The sequence below is a fragment of the Rhipicephalus microplus genome, chromosome 4 (assembly GCF_043290135.1).
Source record: "Rhipicephalus microplus isolate Deutch F79 chromosome 4, USDA_Rmic, whole genome shotgun sequence".
NCBI lineage: Eukaryota > Metazoa > Arthropoda > Arachnida > Ixodida > Ixodidae > Rhipicephalus > Rhipicephalus microplus.
The window spans coordinates 170,472,877-170,497,844 of record NC_134703.1 but is presented as its reverse complement, the minus strand read 5'-3'; positions in this window follow the sequence as shown (position 1 = coordinate 170,497,844).

Below are 24,968 nucleotides of genomic sequence, written 5' to 3'. Positions count from 1 at the left end.
TGGAAAGGCCCTGAAATCCGCACAGCCGGAGGTCATCTCGTAACGCCTGCAGGAATCTGCACAGCGAGAGTCACCATTAACGGCCGTATTTATCCTACAGACTTCGTAGTCCTACAGCGTTGCTCGAGAGATGTCATCCTTGGCATGGACTTCTTATGCCTCCATGGTGCTGTCATCAACCTAAAAACAAGGTCGATAACGTTATCCAAAGAAGAAGCACTACCGCCGCGCACGCCGTCAGGGCACCATGCCTTGAATGTGCTGGAAGAACAAGTCACCATTCCGCCTCGCTCAAGCGTCATTATTTCAGTCGGCGCTCCTAAATCACCTGACTTGGAAGGCGTCATTGAAGGCAGTCAGCATCTGTTGGTCACCCGAAATATTTGCGTCGCAAGAGGAATTGCAGAGCTGCGGGGAGGCAAAGCAACGGTTATGCTCACGAATTTCAGCAATGAGTACAAACATGTGAACAAAGGAACAACGGTCGCATACATCGAAGAAATTGTCGAAGCCACCAGTGCTTTCGCCCTCGCCGATTCTGCGGAACCTGCTCAGAGGAACCAAGCCCCTCCCATAGCTTTCGACGTCAATCCCAGACTTCCGAACGATAAGCAAGAACAGCTCAAGGCCCTGCTCCTGCAATACGAAGATTGCTTTTCGTCGTCATCGAAAATTCGGCAGACCCTAATCACGAAACATCGAATCATAACCGAAGAAAATGCCAGACCACTCCGTCAGAGTCCGTACAGGGTTTCGACGCGAGAACGTGAGGCAATGAAGAGACAAGTTGATGAAATGCTGCGAGATGACATTATCCAGCCGTCCAAGACTCCGTGGGCATCCCCCGTGGTGTTAGTGAAGAAAAAGGATGGGACCCTACGTTTCTGCGTCGATTATTGCCGCCTGAACAAAATCACAAGAAAGGACCTGTATCCTCTCCCACGAATAGACGACGCCCTTGATCGGCTCCATAACGCCAAGTACTTCTCGTCAATGGACCTCAAGACTGGCTATTGGCAAACCGAAGTCGACGAAAGAGACCGAGAGAATCACGGCGTTTATAACACCGGACGGCCTCTTCGAGTTTAAGGTGATGCCCTTCGGCCTTTGCTCAGCGCCTGCAACTTTTCAACGCGTTATGGATACAGTACTGGCAGGATTGAAGTGGCAGACTTGCCTTGTGTACTTGGACGACGTCGTCGTGTTTTCCTCGAGTTTCGACGAGCATCTTCGGCGCCTTGAAGCTCTACTTCAAGCCATCAAGACGTCCGGACTCACACTGAAGCCAGAAAAGTGAAGATTTGCGTATGAGGAGCTCTTGTTTCTGGGGCACGTTATCAGCAAGTCTGGAGTTCGTCCCAATCCACGGAAAACAGCCGCCATCGCCGATTTCCCGCCGCCCACTGACAAGAAGGCCGTGCGCCGATTTCTGGGCCTGTGCGCCTATTATAGGCGGTTCGTGAAAAACTTCGCCCGCATCGCCCATCCTCTCACTAACCTTACCAAGGCCGACTCGGAGTTCAAGTGGGAAACGCCACAGGAACACGCTTTCCAGGAGCTTAAACATCGCCTCCAGACGCCTCCGTTACTTGCCCATTTCGACGAATTCGCCGAGACAGAAATACATACTGACGCAAGCAGCGTAGGTCTTGGCGCCGTTCTTGTGCAGAGGGCTGACGGACTTGAAAGGGTTATTAGTTACGCCAGCCGATCGCTATCCAAAGCAGAAGCAAATTATTCCACAACAGAAAAGGAGTGCCTCACCATCATATGGGCTACGTCGAAATTTCGCCCCTACCTCTACGGCAGGCCCTTCAAAGTTGTGAGCGACCACCACGCCTTGTGTTGGCTAGCCACCTTGAAGGACCCTTCAGGTCGCCTCGCACGATGGAGCCTGAGACTTCAAGAATATGACATTACTGTCATTTACAAGTCCGGCAAAAAACACTCCGACGCTGACTGTCTCTCTCGTGCGCCTGTCGACCAACCGCTACCCGACGACTCGGATGACGACTACTTCTTGGGAACGATAACTACCGACGACTTCGCTGAACGACAGCGGGCCGACCCGGAACTTAAATCCCTAATAGAATACCTCGAAGGCAGGACCGCCGAAGTCCCGAAGGTATTCAAGCGCGCACTTGCGTCGTTCTTTCTACGAAACGGTCTTCTACAAAAGAAAAACTTTTCACCGCTTCGAGCTAAGTACCTCCTTGTGGTGCCTTCAGCTCTGCGACCAGAACTCCTGCAGACCCTGCACGACGATCCGACGGCAGGGCACCTCGGTGTTTCCCGCACGCTCGCGAGGATACAAGAAAGGTACTACTGGCCACGTCTTACCACCGACGTCACTCGTTATGTGAGGACATGCCGGGGCTGTCAGCGACGCAAGACACCGCCGACAAGGCCAGCGGGACTTCTGCAGCCAATTGATCCACCTTGCCGACCTTTCCAGCAGATTGGTATGGACCTACTGGGGCCGTTCCCGACGTCGGCTTTCGGAAACAAGTGGATCGTGGTAGCTACCGACTACCTCACCCGCTACGCCGAGACAAAAGCCCTGCCAAGAGGCAGTGCATCCGAGGTAGCTAAGTTTTTCGTCGAAAATATCGTCCTACGTCACGGCGCCCCGGAGGTCCTTATCACCGACAGAGGAACGGCATTCACTGCCGACTTAACTCAAGCGATCTTGGCATACAGCCAAACAAACCACCGCCGGACGACAGCGTACCACCCACAGACCAACGGCCTCACCGAGCGGCTTAACAAGACGATCGCCGACATGCTGTCAATGTATGTCGATGTCGAACACAAGACGTGGGACACCATTCTTCCGTATGTGACCTTCGCATACAACACGGCGGTGCAGGAGACGACGCAGATATCTCCATACAAATTGGTCTACGGAAGGAGCCCGGCAACGACGCTCGATGCCATGTTACCCAACGTCACCGACGAAGAAAACCTCGATGTGAGCGAGTACCTTCAACGCGCCGAAGAAGCCCGACAACTTGCGCGTCTTCGTATCAAGAATCAACAGACGACCGACATCCACCGTTACAACCTTCGACGACGCTTCGTGGAATACCAGCCCGGTGAACGTGTTTGGGTGTGGACGCCGATACGCCGACGTGGACTTAGTGAAAAGCTTCTGCGACGGTACTTCGGACCGTACAAGGTGGTTCGACGTCTCGGCCCACTTGATTACAAGGTTGTCCCCGACGGCATCACGAACTCTCAACGACGCCGATCGCGACCTGAAGTCGTCCATGTCGCGCGCCTCAAGCCGTTTCATGCACGTTAACAAACTGAAACAGTGTTTTTTTGTTCTATTGTAACTTATTCATTGTACCTTCTTGCATTATTATTGTACCTTCATCTTTAGTTAAAGCATCGGGACGATGCCTTTTTTTCAGAGGGGGGCAATGCCACGTTTCATTTCACAAGTTCTTGTTATCGTTCCGAAACACCACACGATTCTCGGCGCAAACCGCGCCTGCAGGTTTCTAGAAGGTTCCGGACTGTAGTAGATCATTTCGATAAGATCACGCCCACTGTGCGAACGGTACAGATTGTTCTGGAACCTACGCCACCGCCAGCGATAACGCTAGAACATTCGACGGCAAGGGTATAAATTCCGACGCGCTTCGCCGCTTGTCAGTTGTTGATCGAAGGCCGACGCTGCGTTCGCCGCTATCAGTCCGAGACTGCTATCTGTGCAAGACTGCTGCTGTAATTAGACTTTCCCTTTACCGGGCACAGGTTCGCCCAAATAAACAGTTAAATCCCAACACGAAGTTTTCTGTCTTTAGCCACGTCACGACCCCGTGACAATATACTTAGGAGGCATGCCATTGTGGGAGATTCCAGTATGATTCCAGCCGCCTGAGTTTTTATTGTAACGCGCACCTGAATCTATTTGAAGTGTAAGAGTAAACCACCACGGACAGAGGGTGCATACACACCGAGCGTCACTTCTGTTTTCATTGAGCGTCATACCTCCGTCCGCTTGAAATATGCAACACCAACACGCCCTGACTATCATTCTTGCATTAAAATCTAAGCGCACTGTTACTGCATCTGGCTCCCGTGGAAATCCAGCTGCGGTATGCGGGCATCAAATTCATGACTTCGATCCAAGCATCGCAACACCTCATCACGCTAACTTATCAGTGAGTGTTGCTTGCACTGTACGTTAAACGTTCAGCGCGAACCCGCCACATAAATGTGTTTACACTGAGCGCCGACGAGAGGTTAACAGCCATAAGCTGAATAACACACTTGCGTGGCTCAGAGTACGTTATTTTAACAGTGGTGTATTCAGCTATCATACTTCGTCAATTGCGCACTACGAATATTTGTCTTGCAGAGCCAGAGCCCAATCACGTTATTTACAGCGGTTGCCTATTTGCTGTAGTTACAATTTACAAACGTGCTTTCTTTTAGTATGAGTCTGGCCATTGCGTGTCTATCAGGTAATAGTTTGTAGTACTGTACATGACTAAAGTATTTCAAAGTAACGAGACCGCGGAGTATCGGCGAACTGCCATAATCAACTCTTGACGTCTTTGCTTCGCGCACTGCTTGCATTGGAAAGGATAGATCTTGACGGGCAGTTTTCAGGTCTTCGTCATGTTTAAACTTTTGTAGCAGCTAACAGTGCAGTAGTAGTGTCTGCCAACTTTTCGGGATGACAAAGGAGTGGTGCCATAGCGTAAAAAATGCAAGATAAGCGCCCCAAGGCACACGTTTTCTGTGCGCACAATGGGAAAACTCCGCAAGCGCTGCCCGTCCCAGCTACCGGAGCTTTGCTCTCTTTCCGCAAGGGCGGCCAACGGCGGTGCGCAAACTTGAGCCTGTCTTTCAAATAGAATGAACTTCCATGATATCAATGACTCAGCTGCCAAAGCAGCACTGGGGGTAAATGTAGGAAATACTATAATACATATAGCAAACGCGTTTGCAGCCTGCTAGACAGGTATGCTTCTCAAGCACCCACACACACACGCACACAGGCACGCACACACACACAGGCACACACGCACACACGCACACACACACGCACACACACAAAGCCATTGATGCGGCATTGGGGCGACTTGGTTTGATTTCATATTGACCTCCTGGGGTTATTTAACGTGCGCCCAAATCTCAGCACACGGGCCTACACCATTTCCTCCTCCATCAGAATTGCAGTAGCCGAATCCGGGATTCGGTTCTGCGAGCTGCGGGTCATCAGACGAGTACCTCAGCCACTACACCACCGCGGCGGGGCAGGAACTGGGATGAGGAAACTTCTGCGTGGTCTCTAATTTACCGTGTACACTAGTGCTGAGTCCGACTATGAACTGTATAATTAAAAAGGAACAGAATTATTGGGAGCTATTGGTATTCAGAGAACTCTGAATCAACGACAGTATAAATAGCATATTCGAAGAAGTGCTTCTTATTGCACAGTTAATGGCATGATTTGGCCGCAAAGGAGACACACACAAGAAAAGGAACACTCAAACGACAAGCACAGGCGGCACTTCCAACTAAAGCAGACTAGGTGCAGACCCAGACTTAAGTACGAAAATATAGACATGCGCAGTCTTCATACAGCCTTACGCTATCCAACAATCAAACAATCTTGTCTCCGAAGCATACAACGTCACCGACGGTTCGCTGATACACCTTTCACCTTTCTTTTTAATGTAATAGGCTTCCATCAGCTCACGCGCAGTTTTGTACCTGCTTCTACCCAGAATCTTAAACTCATTAAAACGTGGTACACACCCACAGGCTTTACAGTGCATAGGCAAATGCGCCAAGCCATCGTTCATTAAATTTAATTCGTGCTCCCTAACTCGTTCATTGATGCAGCGCCCGGTAATCCCGATGTACGAGTTGCCACACGAAAAGGGAATCTCATAAACAACGCCTTTTGCACATCTCCCGTACATCGTGGCGTGTTTTTTGCCGCACCCTTGACGGCTCGCCTCCACCTCCCGAGCAGTTCTCGGGCACAGCTGAGCCAGCTTTATGGGCGCAGAGAAGGCGACAGGTACCCCATACCGGCCTGCTACCTTTTTCAGGTTGTGGGAGACCTTATGAACATAAGGAATCACTGCAGGTCTTACGGTTTCGGTTCTTTGTTCCCCCGTGGCAGCTCTAGTACCATCACCCTTAGCTTTCCGCAAAAGCGCTTCGGAGACAGCTGTCAATAGCGAGTCAGGGAAATTCGCAGCTAAAAGACGCTGGATCTGGTTTCCGAATGATGCCTGCGTCATGTGCGTGACGCAGGCATCACAGTGTACAGTGCACAGTGTTTCGTACGAACGGCCACTCTGGAATTTTAATCCTTCGGGATTTGTCACGCATTGAAGTACTGCCAAAATAACTAATCTTTTAATTTCATTAGGTGAACTTTAGCACAGTCATGCCGTATTCGTTTTTCTTGACGTTGTCTAATTATCTTCAATATTATCATTGAAAGTGTAAAAAAAGAGAGTTGTTTCGTGATAGCGCAAAGAACGTCATCGTACTACATAGCATAACTTTTAGAGTCAAGATTGTGTGCATTAATCTCAGAAACCTCAATTTTGAATAATTTATACTCTGCTTGGTCGTATTTTTCACCGAAAGGCTTTTGTATTTATTCATTTCTACAGATATATAGAAATTTAGAAACACACATGGCTTGTCTGGCTACGTTTGCTTTTTTGACTGAATTGGGCAACTTTCTGTGTTGCTTTTCGACAGTTTTTAGTCTAACAGTCACTTGACTAGTCGAAAAGCTACCTAGCACTGTGGAACTTTTTGTCTACGCTGATGACATCTGCATTTGGACATCAGGTTTGACAAGGCCTCAGCTTTGCGCCAGCCTTCAGAAGGCTGCTACAACGACGTCATGCTACCTTCATGAACAAGGTCTCGAGGTGTCCTGCGGAAAATGTGCAGTGGTAGTGTTCAAGCGGAAACTAATGTCTACATACTGCATATCGATTAATGAAAAATACATATCGTTCAGCAAAAGCCACAAGTTCTTGGGAGTCATAATAGACAGAAACCTGTCGTCGACTCCACACGTTAACTATGTGAAGACGCGGCTAATGTCAACATGTCCCATGTTCAATGTTCTTGCAGGAAAGATTTGAGGAATGCCCATAGAATCCATGCTACATCTGTACAGAGTGCTGTTTATCGGATTCTTACGGTACAGCTTACCTGCAATATCTAATGCCGGTAAGACCAACCTGCACGCATTTGAGAGCACTCAAGCCCAAGCCATTAAGATAAGGCTTAGATTACTCCGCAGTGCTTCAACGGCTGAAACTATTGCCATCGCTCTAGATCACTCAATAAAAACCCAAAGTATTACCAAGACAATGCGCATGCACCACAGACATTATGCCAGGACCCCTTCCCACCACCTTGCGAGCCTCGCTGCTGAAAGGCCCCGAATGACATACGGGGCCACTGTCTACAGCCATCGCTCGTCGTTTACTTAAGCGTACGCACTCGCATCAAAGCCACTGCTTTCTTCTTGGAGCTTAAGCCAGCTGTGAGTTCACTCATTGATTCCGGGAATGCGGAGAAAATCGCACTTACCGACACATGCCCTGAAGCAACTGAGTTTGTTCTTACTGAAACAAAACAACAGTAACCACGTGCGCATTTACAAAGATGACGCCGTCTAGTTCATGTGGAGCAGTAAATATACCATCACAAGTGGTAACTCAGTGTTTTAAGGATTCACATGCGACAACGTCCACGACGGCAGAACTCGAGGTTCTGCGCAGTGCACTGGAACTCATCAATTCAGAAGAAAGACCAAGTAAATGGGCCATGTTTTCTGACTCAAAACCAACGTTACAGTGCCTGCTGTCGATTCTCCGACGTGGATGCCATGACCAGTTGACCTACGAAACCATGAAACTTCACAACCTCTTAATACAAAAAAGGCCATGACATCGTCATTGAAGGGTTACCTGGGCATTGTGGATTAAGCGGCAATGGTTCTGTAGATCATGCTGCTCGCACGCCCCATAAAGAAACAAACAGCATTCAATTCCGCTTTGAAGAGCGGACGTGGAGAGGCATATTCCTCAACTGGCCCGAAGTCTCAGACTGAGTGAAACACACAAAGCTTACGACGTACAAGACTGCGCGAGCTTGACCCTTCACTAGAACTTTGGCCTTCATCCGGCCTACATCGACAAGAAGCTTCGCTTCCCTATCACCTTTCGCTGGGAGTTGCTTTCACAAAAGCTTATACCACGTTAATCATAATGACTGACAGTGCGGCATGCGATGTTTGTGGCACCGATGAAAATATCAAACACCTGCTGTGCCACTGTCCTCGATTTGCCTCAGACAGACAAGTACTTACCAACACAATGCGGCGACAGAATGATCGGCCTCTTTCTGTGCACGTGCTATTACCGCAACGCTCACATCCCTCGGCAGTCCCCAAGGCAGTGAAAGCCCTGCTGTGTTTTCTGGGAAACACGGACTTGTGTGAACGCCTTTGACATGCGGTTGGGTTCTTCACGCTGCTGTAAAATTATTGTCAGACTCTCCTTTTTTCTTTTCCATCTCTACAATTTTTCTCATCTTTCTTTTCCCCTTCCCTAATCCTCCAGTGTAGGGTAGCCAGCCGGATATCTTTCTGGTTTACCTCTCTGCCTTCTCCTTTTTGTTGTTTTCTACCTTTCTTGCCAGTGTTCCGGCAAGATTTCTTTTTGAGCGGTCAACCAATACGTTATACGCATGTGCGCCTTAGTGTGAGTGGAAGACGTTCCAGAGTGTGGACGCAGCTACAAAAAACACGACACATAACAAGGGCGTACCTACATGCCTGTTTGTTAAGGCCTCAACATTTCTTAAGGCCTCCCGAGCGCGTCATCTAATATAGTGTTTCAAGTGACGACATAACAATACCATAGGGCACCAATTCTTTTATGTTATTATCGAAAAATATCTTTCTTGAAGGGTTCACTTTTCGCACTTGAAGGACAGGCGCGCCCTGGCGCATGCGTGAAAACGTTTCTCGTAGATAAAACGTGGAGCATATGCGCGTTTTGTGTGCATCGAGCAAAGAAAGTGCTTCTTTCTTGGGTATTTTCAATATAAAATGCCAATAGTTTACAACGCTAGAAAACTAACATCCGGGTCCTTCATAGAGTCAAGGACTCGGAGTATACGTGCAGCGAGAGAATAATAAAGGCAATGGCTAGGACAACGGCCATGGCGAGAATACGTCGAAGTGATGGGAGGCCTGCGGCGCCATGGACGTTGTGCCCCGAAAAAGTTGATAACGCTTGGTTGCAGCGCGGGTTGCTCTCTATCAAATTTAGGCAATTGTTTCGTGCCTGCGACTGTTTTGTTGGTAAACTTGACCCTTTTTTCACTGACAATCAACGTAGAAAGAACTCAGCATCACATAGCTAAAGCCCAGCAACTACCTCGAGGAAACCTAAAATCAACCTGCATCACCTATCCAAGGCCTAGAGGCAACCAGCATACAAAATCGTACAGTTTCGCTCTGTCAACCCAAGTGTAAATTAGCGCAAACTTCGCCATTTGTTTTCACTCATAGCCTTGACATCAGAGTTCATCTACCATTCGCTCTCTTTCGGTGTCTGCTCAGTGCATCCACACCTGAGATACGATAGCTACTTACATCAGGCACCAAAACGTAACTGATTCGCTGTGTGGTTTCTATGGCGCCTTCACCAGACTCATGAGATACTACACTTAAAATAATTTCTCCCTGATATTTTGAACGGAAAAAGAAGTAAGGCGACTGTCCTCACAAAGGTAAATTGAGTTTTTAGAGATTATTTAAAGCGCTATGGTGTGCAATGCTCACAGGTGCAAGCTGTCTTACGTGGCAGTAACAACACGAACCATACCGAGGAGAATTAAAATGAAACGTCAAGGGAAAGTTCCAGCCTCTAAAGTTAACATTTTTCTGACAAAGCGTTTCAAGCGAAAACTTCTGATAACTATGAAACGCCTTCGCCGTGGTTCTTAAGTGAACAGTAATGTTTAACTTAGCATTTTCCGCTCGAACAACAAAGTTCACGTGTCCTGAAGCTGTGAATATCGGGCGCTAATGGCATATTTATCCACACCGGCATGCCTCCAAGTTAATAGAGCTACTCCGAATTCTTTATTGAACTTTCAGAATTCACGTCAGCTCTGGTTCTTGGAAACATTTCGATTATGCAAAGTACGCGAAAATATGCGGGTGATACACACTCTGCTCTGCCGTCGATCCCACAGTCTAATTGCAGAACGAGATTCAAGAGCTGCTATTTCAAACTTCGGGACAGTGGCACAAGTTTCGCAATAATTTATCTCAACACACGGCACCTGTCATGAGAGCTGCGTAAGGGTGCTTCACATTTTCCCCTGGACGACAAAGCACCTGTATATATAGCTGTTCTTGTATGTTTGCGTTAGCTAGGAAAAAAATTGCTAGCAGCTTCCCTCGGGGGAACACTGAGGAGGATGCGGAGCATATAATTGGTTAACGGGGTGTTAAAGTGCGACTTACTTGGGTCGATGGCTAAATTGGTTAACGTGGTTGTGAAATGGGGTGTTAAATTGCGACTTACTTGGGCCGCTGGCTAAATTGGTTAACGTGGTTGTAGGAGGTGTGTTAAATGAGTGAACACGTACGACACGTATGCGAAAGGGCGGTGTTTATTTATTGCGACGAACTTTGAGCACGATGGCTTTTTGGTCGGTAAAGTGAAGAGTGAGTGGATCGGGTTGCAGCGGTCGTAGGTCGAAATTTGCAAATTACGTGGTCGATGCAGGTTCTGCGAATGGTGGTGTTTGCAGTCGTCGTGCGTTGCGCGTTTCAGCGAGTGTCGCGACGCCATGTATTCGACTATCCAATCGTCCTTGATGACGTCGACGTTGAAGTCGCCAACTAGCATGAACGGTCGATGTTGCGGTTGTTGTTTTCTGTAATCTTGCACGGCCTCGTCGACGTACTTTTGTACGGCGGCACGAGAGAGGTTTGGCGCGAGGTACATCGTCATGACGTCGACGCCACAGACGGTAGCAACGCAGTGCTCGCCGTTGGCGCATTGTTGAACGCCGGGCTGTAGTCGGAGGTCAATGAAGTAGTCGTCGTCGTTGTCGACGTCACGCTTGACGTAAATTCCCACACCGCCCGCAGGTCGTTGGAACCCGTGCGTGCGCGCGACCGAAGCGTATCCCGCAACGTCGACGTTATTGGCGTTCCACGTCTCGGTGAAGCAAAGCACGTCCACTCTGTGTAGTACGGGATCTCGCACGACGTCAACCGGGTGAGCGCCTAGCGACCGGGTGTTGAGCAGTGCCAGGGTGAAATGGGACTCGGAGTCAACGTCTTCGAGCACGTGACTATATCGTTGGGTGACGGTGTCCAGTCTGTGTTTCTGCAAACGTTCAAATTCGTCGGCCATGTTCTTGTCGACGTTGTCGTTCGTGTGATGGAAGTGGTGGTCGCCTGCCTCGTTGGTAATGTACGCCAACACTTTGGCCGGCGCTGGTCGAAGGCACGTCGATCATTGCGACCTCGGACGTCGACGCGCCGTACAAACCAACCGACGAGCGGCAACTGAGCGAGCGAGCACCGACCTTGAGTATATATACAGCGCTACGGCGCATGCACTGTCAGCTCTCGAATGTTCGAGAAGGGGGAGAAGCGCAACGGCGCATGCGCGCGCGTCAGCTGCCGATGTTTTCGAAGCGCGACGGCGCATGCACGCGCGTCAGCTGCCGATGTTCTCGAAGCGTAACGGCGCATGCGCGCTACATTATACAGCTAGCGAATGTTCGTGAAGAGGAGAAGCGCACGCGGTGTGTAGAGGAGGAAGGGTGCACAGATGGTGGAGGAGTGTAGCGCGTGCGGTGTGTAGAGGAGGAAGGGATGCACAGATGGTGGAAGAAGGAGGAGGAAGCTTGCGGACGGCGCCGCACTACAAGCCTCGAGTATTAGATGCTCCGCATCTAAAACCAACAAGTTCAGTAACATATGTCCTTCTATTTATGGATAGTCCAATCACTCATATACTTATAGCAGTGGGAACTCTAGCAGTGTCCTGAATTTAATGAGAGTATCTTGCTTTTCACGTTCTCGAGCAACATAATTATGAAGTTGGACAAAATTTTCAAGCTCTGCAAATTTTGGTCTACTGGTGTGCTTTAACGCACAGAGTAATCGCACAGTATACGGGCCTCATCCATTATGCATCCGTTGAAAATCGAACGCTATGGCCGGTATATACCCCGGCACCATCGGGTCAGTAGCCGAGTACATGCAACCGCTGTACCCCCACGGCGTATCGTCATTGGTATCACTGACCTCGCAAGAACAGTAAAAAGCTTGTGTACAGCGTAAAACTTGACAACTTGCGTAAGTGTAGTCTCTATCAATTGAGAAACGCAGAATGGGGGTAAATAATAAATTGGGACTAAACTTTCATGAGTGACGCCGTAATATTTACGGCTTCAGTGATGCTTTAGGTGCAGTACGGATGACAACATCCCAAGATTTCTTAAATATTCTTCATGAACTTCATTAAATTGGCAGTCAGTCAGTCAAGAACTTTAATATATGGTCCTGAGGAGTTTAAGCCACCAGGGTGCCCACGTGGGACATCCTAGCAGCCGCTACCGTAGGCGACGCCCGAGTCGGGGCGGGAACGTGGTGGCGTTCCGCCAGTTCTTGGGCCCTCTGGACTGCCTTAAGTTGGTTTCGGAGATTGGGGCTCCTGAGTGCCTCCTCCCAGTCGGACTCACTGGTGAGAGGTCCCTGAGGTAACGCGGGACATTGCCAGAGCATGTGCGCGAGTGAACAGTACACTTCTGTGCAATCTGGGCACTGTGAATTTATGTCTGTGTTATAATGGCTGAGTCGGCCCCGTGATGGGTACGATCTCGTTTGTAACATTCTAAAGGCTACTTCTTGCGCGCGTTCGAGTTTTGAATGGGGTAAAGGGTATCGGCTTCTGTTGTGTCGGTAGTGGGAGGTAATTTCATGGAAGGTGAGTAGTGGGTCATTAAACTGCACGTCTGGGCCCAGCTCTTCGGTGGCTGATTGATCGTCACGGCGGGTCAGTTCTCGTGCTCGATCATGAGCCATTTCGTTGAGGTTGGGTTGTTGTGGGTGAACGTCTTTGCCCATGTGGGCAGGGAACCAAGAGAGGTAGTGCGAGCCCGTATATTTCCGTGTTTGTAAAATGCGGGCTGCTTCTGGAGCGATGTTGCCGGTTTCGTAAGCCCGAATGGCGGCGCGAGAGTCTGTGAAGACATTAGTGAGTGAGGGGTCGGTCATCGCTAAAGCTATAGCAACTTGTTCGGCTATGGCGCTTGTTGATAGCCTAACCGAGGCGGCTGAGCGTAGGGCTCCGTCGCCATCTACTACCGCGAGTGCGAAAGAGGAGGAGTTACCGTATTGCGCTGCGTCGACGAATGCGGTAGAGTTGCGATTCGCGGCGGTACGGTTTAGGATCGCGCGAGCGCGGGCCAGCCGTCTGCCTTCGTTGTGTTGTGGGTGGACATTTCGCGGAAATGGGGTTACCATGTAAGTAGCTCGGACAACTCTGGGGAGGGTTACTGCGCGTTCAAGGCAGGGGTGTGGGGACATGCCGGCCTCGCTTAGAAGTCGGCGGCCTGCCTTGGAGGAGGAGAGGCGGATCACTTGGGCCGTGGTCTGGGCCTCGATCACTTCATCGATGCCGTTGTGCATGCCTAGTTGGTCGAGACGGGAAGTGCTCGTGTTTTGAGGCAAACCAAGGACTTGTTTAATGCTTTTGCGCATGAGTGTGTTTAGTTTCGTCTTTTCTACCTTCGTCCAGTTGTGGGCAGAGGCGACGTAATTGATGTGACTCATTAGGAACGCGTGGTATATGCGCAGAAGGTTGGCCTCTCCAAGGCCTCGTCTACGACCCGAGACTCGCTGAATGAGTCGGAGCATGTTCTCGGTTTTAGCTGTGATATGTTTAATTGTTCTTGCATGACAGCCAGTGGCCTCGACGAGGAGGCCGAGAACGCGTATGGAGTCCACGCGGGGTATTCGCTGCCCATCGTTGGCGTGTAGCGCTATGGGTAGATCACCTAAGGGTGTTAAGTTACGAACGCCTTGGCGAGATTGCCGGTACAGTAGCAACTCTGATTTTGTGGGCGACAAACGAAGTCCAGTGTTTTTTAAGTAGGCTTCTGTGGTATTGAGAGCAGTTTGAAGGGCTTGCTCCAACTCCGCCAATGAGCCTCCCGGGCACCAGATGGTGATGTCATCTGCGTATATAGCATGGTTTATGTTTGGGATCTCGCGGAGTTTGTCAGATAGTCCCTTCATTACTATGTTAAAAAGGAGTGGAGAAATGACTGCCCCTTGTGGTGTCCCGTTGGAACCTAATGTGTAAGTGTCGGATGTAAGTTGCGATAAATGCAGCTGAGCTTTTCGATTTTGCAGAAAAGAACGAATGTACGCCTGGAATCTTTTACCGAGACCAAGGCTGGCAATGGATTCCAGTATAAAGCGGTGTGAGACGCTGTCGAATGCTTTAGTGAGGTCTAGGGCGAGAATGCCACGAACATCTCTCGTTTTTGAGTCGAAGATCTGTTTCTTTAGTAATAGCATGACGTCTTGTGTTGAAAGGTGCGGACGGAACCCGACCATGTTGAACGGAAAGAGTTCGTGATCCTCTATGTAGCGCGATACACGATTTAGGATGACATGTTCAGCTGCTTTTCCTATGCATGAGGTTAGGGAAATCGGGCGTAGATTGTCGAAGTTGAGTGGTTTACCTGGCTTTGAGAGAAGGATTACCGTGGCCGTGCGCCATTGTTCAGGTACCTGGCCAGTTTCCCACATGTAATTAATGTCTTTTGTGAGTAGTGTGATGGCTTGGTCGTCTAAATTTCGCAACAGGCGGTTGGTTACCTTGTCAGGACCGGGGGCTGATCTGCTGTTGAGGTTGTGTAATGCCTCCCGAATTTCTGACTCCGTGAAGGGTTCGTCGAGTTCGGGTATCGTTTCGCATTCTATTTCTGGGTAGTCGGTGGGTTGTGCTGTGTTTAAGGGGAGGTGACGTTTGGAGATTTCTTCAAGAAAGGATGAGTTTGTTCCTCCCATCTTTTTGTGCGAGTGTAGGAGCCGGTCTATGGCATGACTCTGGTTGTTTTTTGTTTCGCAGTCGTCCAGCATGTATTTTAGGAGGTTCCATTTACCCCCAGTTCGCATGCGGCCGTCGACCGCCGAGCAGAGTTCATGCCATTGGAGTCGTGTGAGCTCCGTGCAATATTTGGCAATGTCTTGGTTCAGTATTGATAGACGTTTTCGTAAGCGTCTGTTTAGTCGTTGTGTTTTCCAGCGCGCGAGTATTGACGCTTTTGCCTCGAGCAAATGTGCCAGGTGTGGGTCCATTCTCGGGACCTCGAGTTCTGTTTGTATTGTTTTCGTTGTTTTGGCTATGTCTTCCTGAAGTGAGGTGAGTAGTTCGATGAATGTGTTGTATTCCTTTGTGTTGTTTTTGCGGAGGGTGCGGAAGGCATCCCAGTCCGTTAGCGTGAATGTACGGGGTGGGGCTGATGCGTTGGGTAGTTCGGTTCGTATGATGAAGTGATCGCTGCCCAGGTTTTCCTGCGTATTGGTCCAGGTGTGGCCTGTGACGTTACGGGTAAATACCAAGTCCGGCGTAGTGTCGCGTTGTACCGATGTTCCAAGTCTCGTAGGGAATCGGTGATCTGTGATGAGTGTGAGGGACAAGTCGTCAATTGCTCGCGTGAGGTTAGTGCCTTTAGCCGTTGCCTGGGGGTAACCCCATGACGGGTGGGGGGCATTGAAGTCGCCTGATATAACAAGCGGAGAGTTTCGCGCGAGCGTTGTGGCTTTAGTTAAGAGCGCATGGAAGGACTGTCTGTAGTCTGACGGGGAGCTGTAAACGTTAAGGATAAAAACGCTTTGTTTTAAAAAACGGTTTGGTACGAGTTCGACGAGTATCGCTTCCAGGCGGCTGCGGGTGGGTAATACCTCATGTACTATGTGAGCAAATTTCTTGCTAATCAGCGTGGCTATACCTCTCTTGGTATCCCCTCGTTGTGAGATGGGGTGGTAACCCGATAATGTGAGAGTATCACAAAGGGTCTCCTGCAGTAATATTACGTGAGGCTTCTTGGGTTGCGCTTTAATGTACTGCAGCAGTGGGGTTTTACGGGTCGCGAAGCTAGCGCAATTCCACTGCCAAATTTCTAACGTGTTTTGGGTTGTGGAAGCCATGATGATTACATTGAATTTGGTGGCCCAGGCAGGTTTGCCGTAGGATCCACAGAAACTACTGTTCTGGCTTTGGTTTTAGCTTTTATGGTGGCTTTTTGCTCTAGTGCTTCCACCCGGCGTGACAGCGTGTCGATGTTATCGTGGTTTTCTCGCGTGAGACGTAAGATTTCGTTTAGAGTGTCTTCTGGTGAGTCGCTGTCATTCGTGTCCGCTTCGCGGAGTGGTGGGGCTCTGCGTTTAGGTTTGCTAACATCTACAGTGGATGAGGGGGGATCTTTAGGAGCTGTGAGAGTTTGTATTTGGTGCCTCGCCTCATTTAGTTGTGTGGTGAGCTGTTGTATGGTTGCCCGAAGACCTGCTAGTTCTGCTCGTAGAGTTGTAACTACCTCGCTTTCATGCTCTGGCAATGAGGGCCGCGTTACCTTTGTGACTGGCGGCGTGCTCCGTAGCGGTGGTTTCTTCCCTTGGACTCGGTCCGCCCATGTCAGCTCAGCCTGGCGAGATGGGGAGTGTCTCCTGGAGCGGGAGTGGCTGCGCTGGGCACTGCGACGTCTCGCTGTCGGTGTGAGGGAGCGGCTTCGCCTGGATGTCGCATAGGTGCTCGAGGTGGCGCTGGAATCGCGGGAGCTGGCTCCACTCGATCCTCGGGAGCGGCTACGACCGCGTCGACGGCGTCGGCGTCGTCGTTGGCGTACGATGTACGGAACTTGAAATTTACGTTTGCAGTCCTTATCGGCAGTGGGGTGTGGTCCACCGCAGAGGGTGCAGTGGGGCTTACATTGGTGGTTTTCGGGTGGGGTTTTGAGTCCGCACTTTCGGCACCACGTTGTGTTAGGATTAGGGCAAACGTCTGCACGATGGCCGAGGCTGCCGCAGTTGTAACAAACTTCCGTGTGTCTGCGGAAAAGCGTGCATCGAACTATGCTCGCCCCGCAGTATACATAATTGGGAACTTGCATTCCTTGGAACAGGATGGTGACGGCTGTGGTGTTCTTGATGCGTTTCACCTCCAGGGCACTCGGGTTGCGCTTTGTGACGATCAGTTCTCGGAGCTGGGTATCGGTGAGGTCAATGTCAATGCCTCGGATGACGCCTTTGCACGTGTTATCGGGTGGAGCATGTTTTAATTTTTCTGTAATATCTTCACCAAGGTTATTCTTTTATGGAAGCCAATAAGCCCTTTAGTTTAATCAGTCTTTATATCAGGCTTACTTCAAGAAGTAATGTAAAAAAAATTGCATCCGAGTCTTTCGTTAGGTGCATAAGAAAGAAATCTGCTTCAACATATAGCTCCACTATTAGGCCTTCATAAGACGTGTTTAGTTGAGTGCGGTGTAGGCGTTTGCTTGGCTTCACTGGCTACCAAACCTGAAAGTTCTTGAGGTGGCTTTTTTTGCTATTCAATCTCCGTAATGTGTATCCTACAGTGAAGCACAGGCACATGATCATTGCCACTGCCCTTAAATAGCAGCGGAACACACACCTACGCAATTAATTCCAGAATAAAAAACGAACCTGTCTACGACTTATAAATTTGGCATGACATGCCTGTCACTTGCGTTTTTTTTTTCAAAATACTAATAATATTCCTGATGAGACTATTTTCTGCCCAGCCAGAAAAAATTTCGTCTTACCATTCACGTCCTGGAGAAGTACCCCATTAAGTCCATCATTAACAAAAGAATCTGGGTTAAAATTCCTAATGCGTGTGAAAATAACTAAACCAGAATATAAAGAAAAAATAAACATATTTCATGTAATTTTGAAGTATTGAGGTACTTTTACGAACCACACATTATACAACTTCATTTCCAGCGAATCTCAATTTTGTTAGACGGACTATGTTTCGCTGCGTAACATCCTCAATACATCTTGAAATGCATAGACTTTTTGCCGGTCCCTTCGTTAGCTGATGGTCATAACATGAGCCCGAAAATTCTTTACTAATTCATTCCCACTTGTTACAAGTGAACGCGCAACACATTCATTTTTATTCAGGGCACTTATTTTCAAGTTTCATCGCCGATCATAGTATAAATTAGGCATGTTAACAACGCAGTCATAAAACCTTTATTGCGCTAGCAAAGATATACATCTGAGTTAACAGTTCTTGCCCTCAGAGAATGAACAAACTATAAAGAAAGTAGAGAATGTGTGAAAAAAAAAACGTTATATAGCATACAAAGGTCGTAAAACGCAGATAAATGATAAAACCTGAGAACAATTCTGCAAAGGAAAGGTACGCTGAGCTGGTGAGCAGACTTTAGACGTTCAGAGAAATAATCGTCGCTATTCGAAGTTAAAATGAGCAATCTGTGCTTCCCAATACAAACACTGCCCAAGCCAAAAAGTGAAATTAAAGCTGAACATCTGACACCAACTTCAGCTGGCAAACTTAAGCGACGGGTAACAAAAATCTGAGAAAAAGACATCTCACAATGACTATAGCTCGGTGAATACTTCATCAACGTCCAAAAAGGGCGTTCCTACCACACAATCGCGAACATTCCTCTTGGATGATCGTTATATTTTTGAGTACAAATAACGTATTCATACTTCATTTCGTAGAGAGCAGTGAGGTTTCAGTTTTACTCGCGATAAAAGCCGGCGGTATCGAAGTGAAAACTCTTCTTTGCTTAAACTCTTCTCACTAATACATAAACGCCACAAAGTGCGAATACCAAGATCAAATTTTTCTACTAAGCCCGTTATTTTGTTATTTGAAACCTCAGTCCTTTCTTGATATAAACTTATCAGGGAAAGTGCCTAGAGCGTCGAAACACATCGACGATGGCGGGAAATAAACATAGAAAGGAACTCCGTCGTTGATGCTCGAGGCGTACGTATTCAAAAGCAATCTTTTTTCGGTGCCCAGATACACGTCTGACGCGTTCCGTGACAAACGGTCCCTAGCAGCGCGAATTTCGCGATCATGCAAGAACCAAAAACGGCTCTTTTTCTGATGTTTTCGTCGATCTGCCGATGTCAGGCGTATGGACAACAGCACAAAGGAAGGGTTTCGGAGTTTTTATGAAACATGTCAGCTTGCCGCTTTTGAATTTCGCCCTGGCACTCAACGCGGTTTTTTCCGTACAGCTGACGTGGGCAAGGTCTATGGTGGAACTGTCTCGGCTTTCTCTACCATTCATTTTGGTCATAGTTGCATTGATTTTGCCTGTCTTCTAAGTTTGTCATGCAAACGGTTTTCAATTGACAAGAGACAGGGACGGTCCTTCTCTCACACTATTTTTTGCAAGGACAAGTACTTCTTCGACGCAGAGACAACGAATTAACGGAGAATATATAGAGGCATTTCACATTACATAAATGAGTAATGATCGCAAAATTAGGTGATCAGCCTTTTTGAGCAGCAACAGCCATTATCATTTCTGACACTGCGTTTTGTTGTACATAATAAAATGTACCTTTATTAGTGTATCGTGGCGTCTCAATATGTCATCGTGTTTAGTTCCAGCCAGGTGTGCTTGTGACCATTTTGTATTGAAGTGTCGTTCTTGACTCTAATGAACTACTTTTTGATTCGCCTTCGTGTTCTATCAGTCTCCTCTTCGTCCATGTCGTATGTTGCCAAGTGAATGATAAATAGACAAAGTGAATGGCCAGCGGTGCAACATTTGTACGTAATAAACTACTTATATGCAACTAGTAAGGCTGAAAGCTTTTGCAAGGTGTAAGAGTCATTGCAATTAGTGGACTCTTATTCGAAAATTCTCCCACTGAGATTTAATACGGAATGCGTGACAAAGATACCCACCTAGGCTTGGTGTAACACTAACCGAATGCTCGCGCCACTTACTGTATTCGCCATTTCTTGGTAGTAATAGTTTATAATGTGATAGATGCAGCTATGCGATGGCAAAACGCACAAAAAATTGGTTCGAAATGCAGCGTTGATTTTGGTTAATCCTATCGTTTGATAAAGTCCATCAATGTGATTTAGTTCAGCACTTATATTGATTCTTCAGAAGTTTTATGACCATTGCTTAACATACGGTGAACATTCGCAAAAAATAAAAGTTGAATTTTACTTCTAATGAGATTTCAGAGCTGGTATATTTGTTACAAATTCATGAGTATGGCTGCACTGAACTACTTTGGTGGTGTAGGTGTTATTGATCCACAGGTTGCGGAATTTCATCGCGGCCGCAGCAGTCGCACTTTGGATGGAAGCAAAAATGCTTGAGGCCTGTGTACTTAGATGTGCATTCAGGGTAAAGAAACATCAGTGGTCAAAATTTCTGGAGCCCTCCACTATGGTTCCTCTCACAGTCATATCGTGGTTTCAGGATATAAAACCTTATCAATTATTATCACTATGGCAGCTCCGTGAGCTTACAGGCACTGTTATGACTTCATTTGGCTGCCCGTCATATTTCTGTAGTTTTTACTAAAACCTAGTACCAAAATACGCACTTTATTTTTCCCATTACTAGACCTTCCTTCCTAAATTCTTGCTACATAACTTTCTATGCACGTTCGTTTGGTCCCCTGTTCGGGCAACTAGTGGAGGCATGTGTAGACGCGAAGGCCACGACAACTTGATACATCGTTGGCCGAAGGATTTTAATACGCTGAGGGCACATAGTCATAAATGCGCTAGTAAACGTAATCAGTTGAAGGTGATCCACAAGACTTCAGATTAAGTTTGAGAGATCCATGCACGATCGCTGATGAAAAAGCGATACTGTGGCACCACCTGGGAACTTACTCCTCATCTCGTTTATTCAAGAGTCGGCGATAAGTTCCCCTGCACTCTGTGCTGTCTGCGGTGATCCCATCGACACAGCAATATTCATTTCACTTAGCTCATAATTCGGCATGGAAAGACAGGCGATGCTCCGCTGCCAGAAATGGAGTTTCACAAGCATCAGATATTAAAAAAAACACTGCTTTTTAGGGGCGAAGCTCCTTATAGCGGCACCCTTTCGTCCCTCGTAGCAGTTGTAGTAGTGTGGAACAAGTATAACATTTTGACCTCGAAAGTAATGCCGGGAAGAGATTTCTTTTGTGCGTTGTTGAGAAATAAAATATTGTGCTCAACGTACATGCCAATGGCTGCTAAGGGGGAATGAGAGACAGCAAATTCTGCTTTAACTTAACGCGCACGCTGCGAATTTTTATTGTTCAACTCACAGAAGACAAGAAAGGGTTGCTACGTTATACTCGCTGGGCGTAACCTCCTAGTTTTTAGAAAGGTTTAGCGAAAGTTGGGACGCAGTGCCATGAATACAGTGAACTAGTATATACCATGAACTCAAGGTGGTTAAAGGTGGCAAGTAGACACAATGCGCAAGCCGTAAAAAAGTGTGCGTGTGCCTCCTTTCGTTCAGTCCTTGGAATGTCCGCTGGATAGCGGTGCTTCTATATGAGAGATATATGATGAAAAGATGCGAGATGGTGGTACTTGAAGTGTTGAATAGGTGGACGAACGGACCCACAGACAGATGCATGGACGGACGCAAAGATGGCTGCACGGACGGATGGACGCATAGATGGACGTAGGAGTGGATGCATGGACGAAAGCAGGGACGGACGCACAGAGGAACGAGCGGATGCACGAACAGACGCACACACGGACGGGCGGTTGGACGCACGGGCGGCCACACAGACGCACGCATGGATGGACGGAAGCAAGAACGAATGGACGGACGGAGGCTTGGCCCCACTATTCATCATTCACTCCGTGAGTACGTTGCTATTTTTTTACATACACTTCAAACGGTAATCGCCGTCTGCGTCTACATGAAACACTGATATTGCGCCCCCGTCACTATTCATAGTGCTACGAGACGTGAGGTAAAACGGACTACTCCGTGTAGTGATACATGAACTGAAGCTCCGCCTCCGTACGTTTCTCTTTAGTGCCAAGAAAAAGCGTCACTCAATGTACAAATATCCTCTCCCTAGGGCATACTTATACTGCTTAGTGCATACTTTTTATTGTGTGGTATTACTCAAAAAGTTTAAATTGTGAATTACTACAATGTGATCAAAAAAGTGAAAAATGGCCTGTGTTAGTGAAGCCTACACATATAGCTGCATTCAGTGAAATATGTAGCGTGCTTCAAACCACGACCAATTCTTCGCTCGAAATCTTCTCGACCTGCTAACAATTTTTATGTAGGGTTCAACGTCTCAAAACCACCACATTATTATGAGAGACGCCATTGTGGAGGGCTTGAAAAATTTTCACTACCAGGGGTTTTTTGACATGCACCAAAATCACCACACGGGCCTACAGCATTTTCGCCTTCATAGGAAACGTAGCCGCCGCAGCCGGGATTTGATCCCGCGACCTGCGGGTCAACAGCGATGTACCTTATCTACTACGCCACTGCAACGGAGCAACGAACTTGCTATGCGTTCAACATGTGGCCTCAAGAGAATCGGCGCAATAATGTGCGAGCATTTTACAGAGAGTGACGCGCTTTAAAGCATGAAATCAATATAACAATAACATCCTGTAACGCCCGTTTGCAAAGTAAGCTTGTACTACGCATTATTACCTTGATATCACATGTTGGCTTCTGAAGCATGTATACATGACGGCGTGTTTTTAATGCATTAAAGTTATTTTCGCTACCTTTCCAAGCAGGGTAAGCTACTTTTACGGCATTTACAAGCAGACGCGTGGCTTCGTGGTAGCACTTTGCTTGCCCTGCTATCAGCCCTGGTTCGATCCTTACTAATTTATTTTATTTCGAGCATTCTCAATTTTTCTCCGCCCACACGATGGTGAGTTCTCGCTCACAACCAATGATGCCGACGCCGAAACTGACGCCCACGAATTCCTGCGAAATACCTCTGTAACGCATTTGCGATGAAACAGGTGCCAGCTGTATATGGATATTGATATTGTGCCTTGCTTCTTGAAGATAGTTTGTGGAGCAGGTAGAGAGGCACTGTGGCGTTACCCCATCACTGAGTATGTTCGAGATACAGCATCATCAGCTTCGTAATACGTGAATAAAATTACCAGAGGGGTAGCAAGCCTACTTTTGTTCCTGGGCTTAGTTTAACTCTGTGGTCGCCGTTTGATTACAATTTTTACAATGGCCGCTATGTAGGCGCAGCAGTACCCAGGTAGCTCAGTTGCTTGTGTGCGACGCGTTTGGCCACAAACACCATCAGGCAGGTTAATGTTAGCCATTCTTATAGATATTTTTCAAGTGACCAAACGCGTCGAGTGGACACCGTTAATACCCCGTTAGTGTGGCATTTTTAGAATGAAAAACGAAGTCTGTACTTGTGCAAGTACATACTCTGTGCCGCCGTCATCTCACCGTCGTCAGCATTCGTAGCCTATTTTCTGTCTAAATATACGGTTTGATAGCATTTTATCGTTGTCTACTTGTTAACTTCAAGGCTTGCTTAAACTCGCGGCCACAACCACCACTTCCATTTCCTTTGCAAACACTTCGTTGCTTTAACTAACCGCTGCCATCTGACCTACGTTCTACTTTGGGCCGACCAGGATCACTTTAACTTATTATCAACTGGAATGTTTCCTACATCATCTTGTTATGTGCTTTCCTTCACCATATTCCCATTTACTTACCCTGCCCCTTTAATTTTCCGTTCTACGGCATCCTGTGTGGTTGTGAACTTATCTCAACTTTCTCTGTTATCCTCGAAATTGCAGCTCTGCATGCTAAAACTAAACCTATACATATATGCCTTTGTAGGAACAACAGTTTTGTTGTGATTATTTGCAAATACCTTGTTTATACGCTCCAGCCCATCTTTATCCCTCACTGAATTTTTTTCACGACTAGGCTTTCTTGTTAGTAGTTGGCCTAGGCGAATAAACTATCGTACGAAGCTCCAAGTCAACAGTTAATTGTGTTTATTTTTACCGGGCTCTAAATCGTTACCTTGAACCGTTGCATATGTATTTAGCCCTGGTTTTTATACTTTATTTATTGACGCTATCAAGCCTCTTTTGCAAATAGTCGCCATCAATAATCACAGAAATGGCTATATCATAGTCAAATATTGTCGGAAAATAGACGTCATGGACGTACTGAGAGCGCATTTTTCAATCGTAACAAAAAGCTATACCATATGTTGATAATCAGCATTTTTCATTCTGTCATCTTTTTGTGCGATTCAATTCTATGATGTCCTCCACTCCGAACACTCACAATACCTCGCCGCCATTTTTGCTAAGTGATTCAGGCTGCGGGCTGGTTTAAAACAGGAACACCTGAGCATAAGGGCGAATTCCTTTGAGAGAACAGGAGTAGAGGGATAGTGCAGCGGGCAGTGGCAGGCCGAACACTGAGTCACTCGATCTGCCACTGGAATGCGGCACGCTTCAGAAGGGAAGGTAAGAGGGTGACGAGTGAGGATACCATGTGAAGAAAACATGCCAAGCCTCAGCGTTCTCAGTGGGTCAGTAACGAAATACGCGTGAAATTGGTGAGTCACATGTTTTTCATTATCCTTATATATTTCTGCAACGACGCATTCGGTGGTAATCCAGCTGTCATTGTCACCGCCAGTACAAAACAATGGTGTCAAACTACACACGGTTGCCGCCACACTCGCCAGCTGAAGAAAAAGTCGGAATAGGAAGGAAAGGTGGGCTAGTAAGTAATTCATGATGATTCAGGAATCTGGGAGCGCGGGGGTAAACACAGACACAAAGCAAAGAAACAGAACACAGCACGAGTGCTCG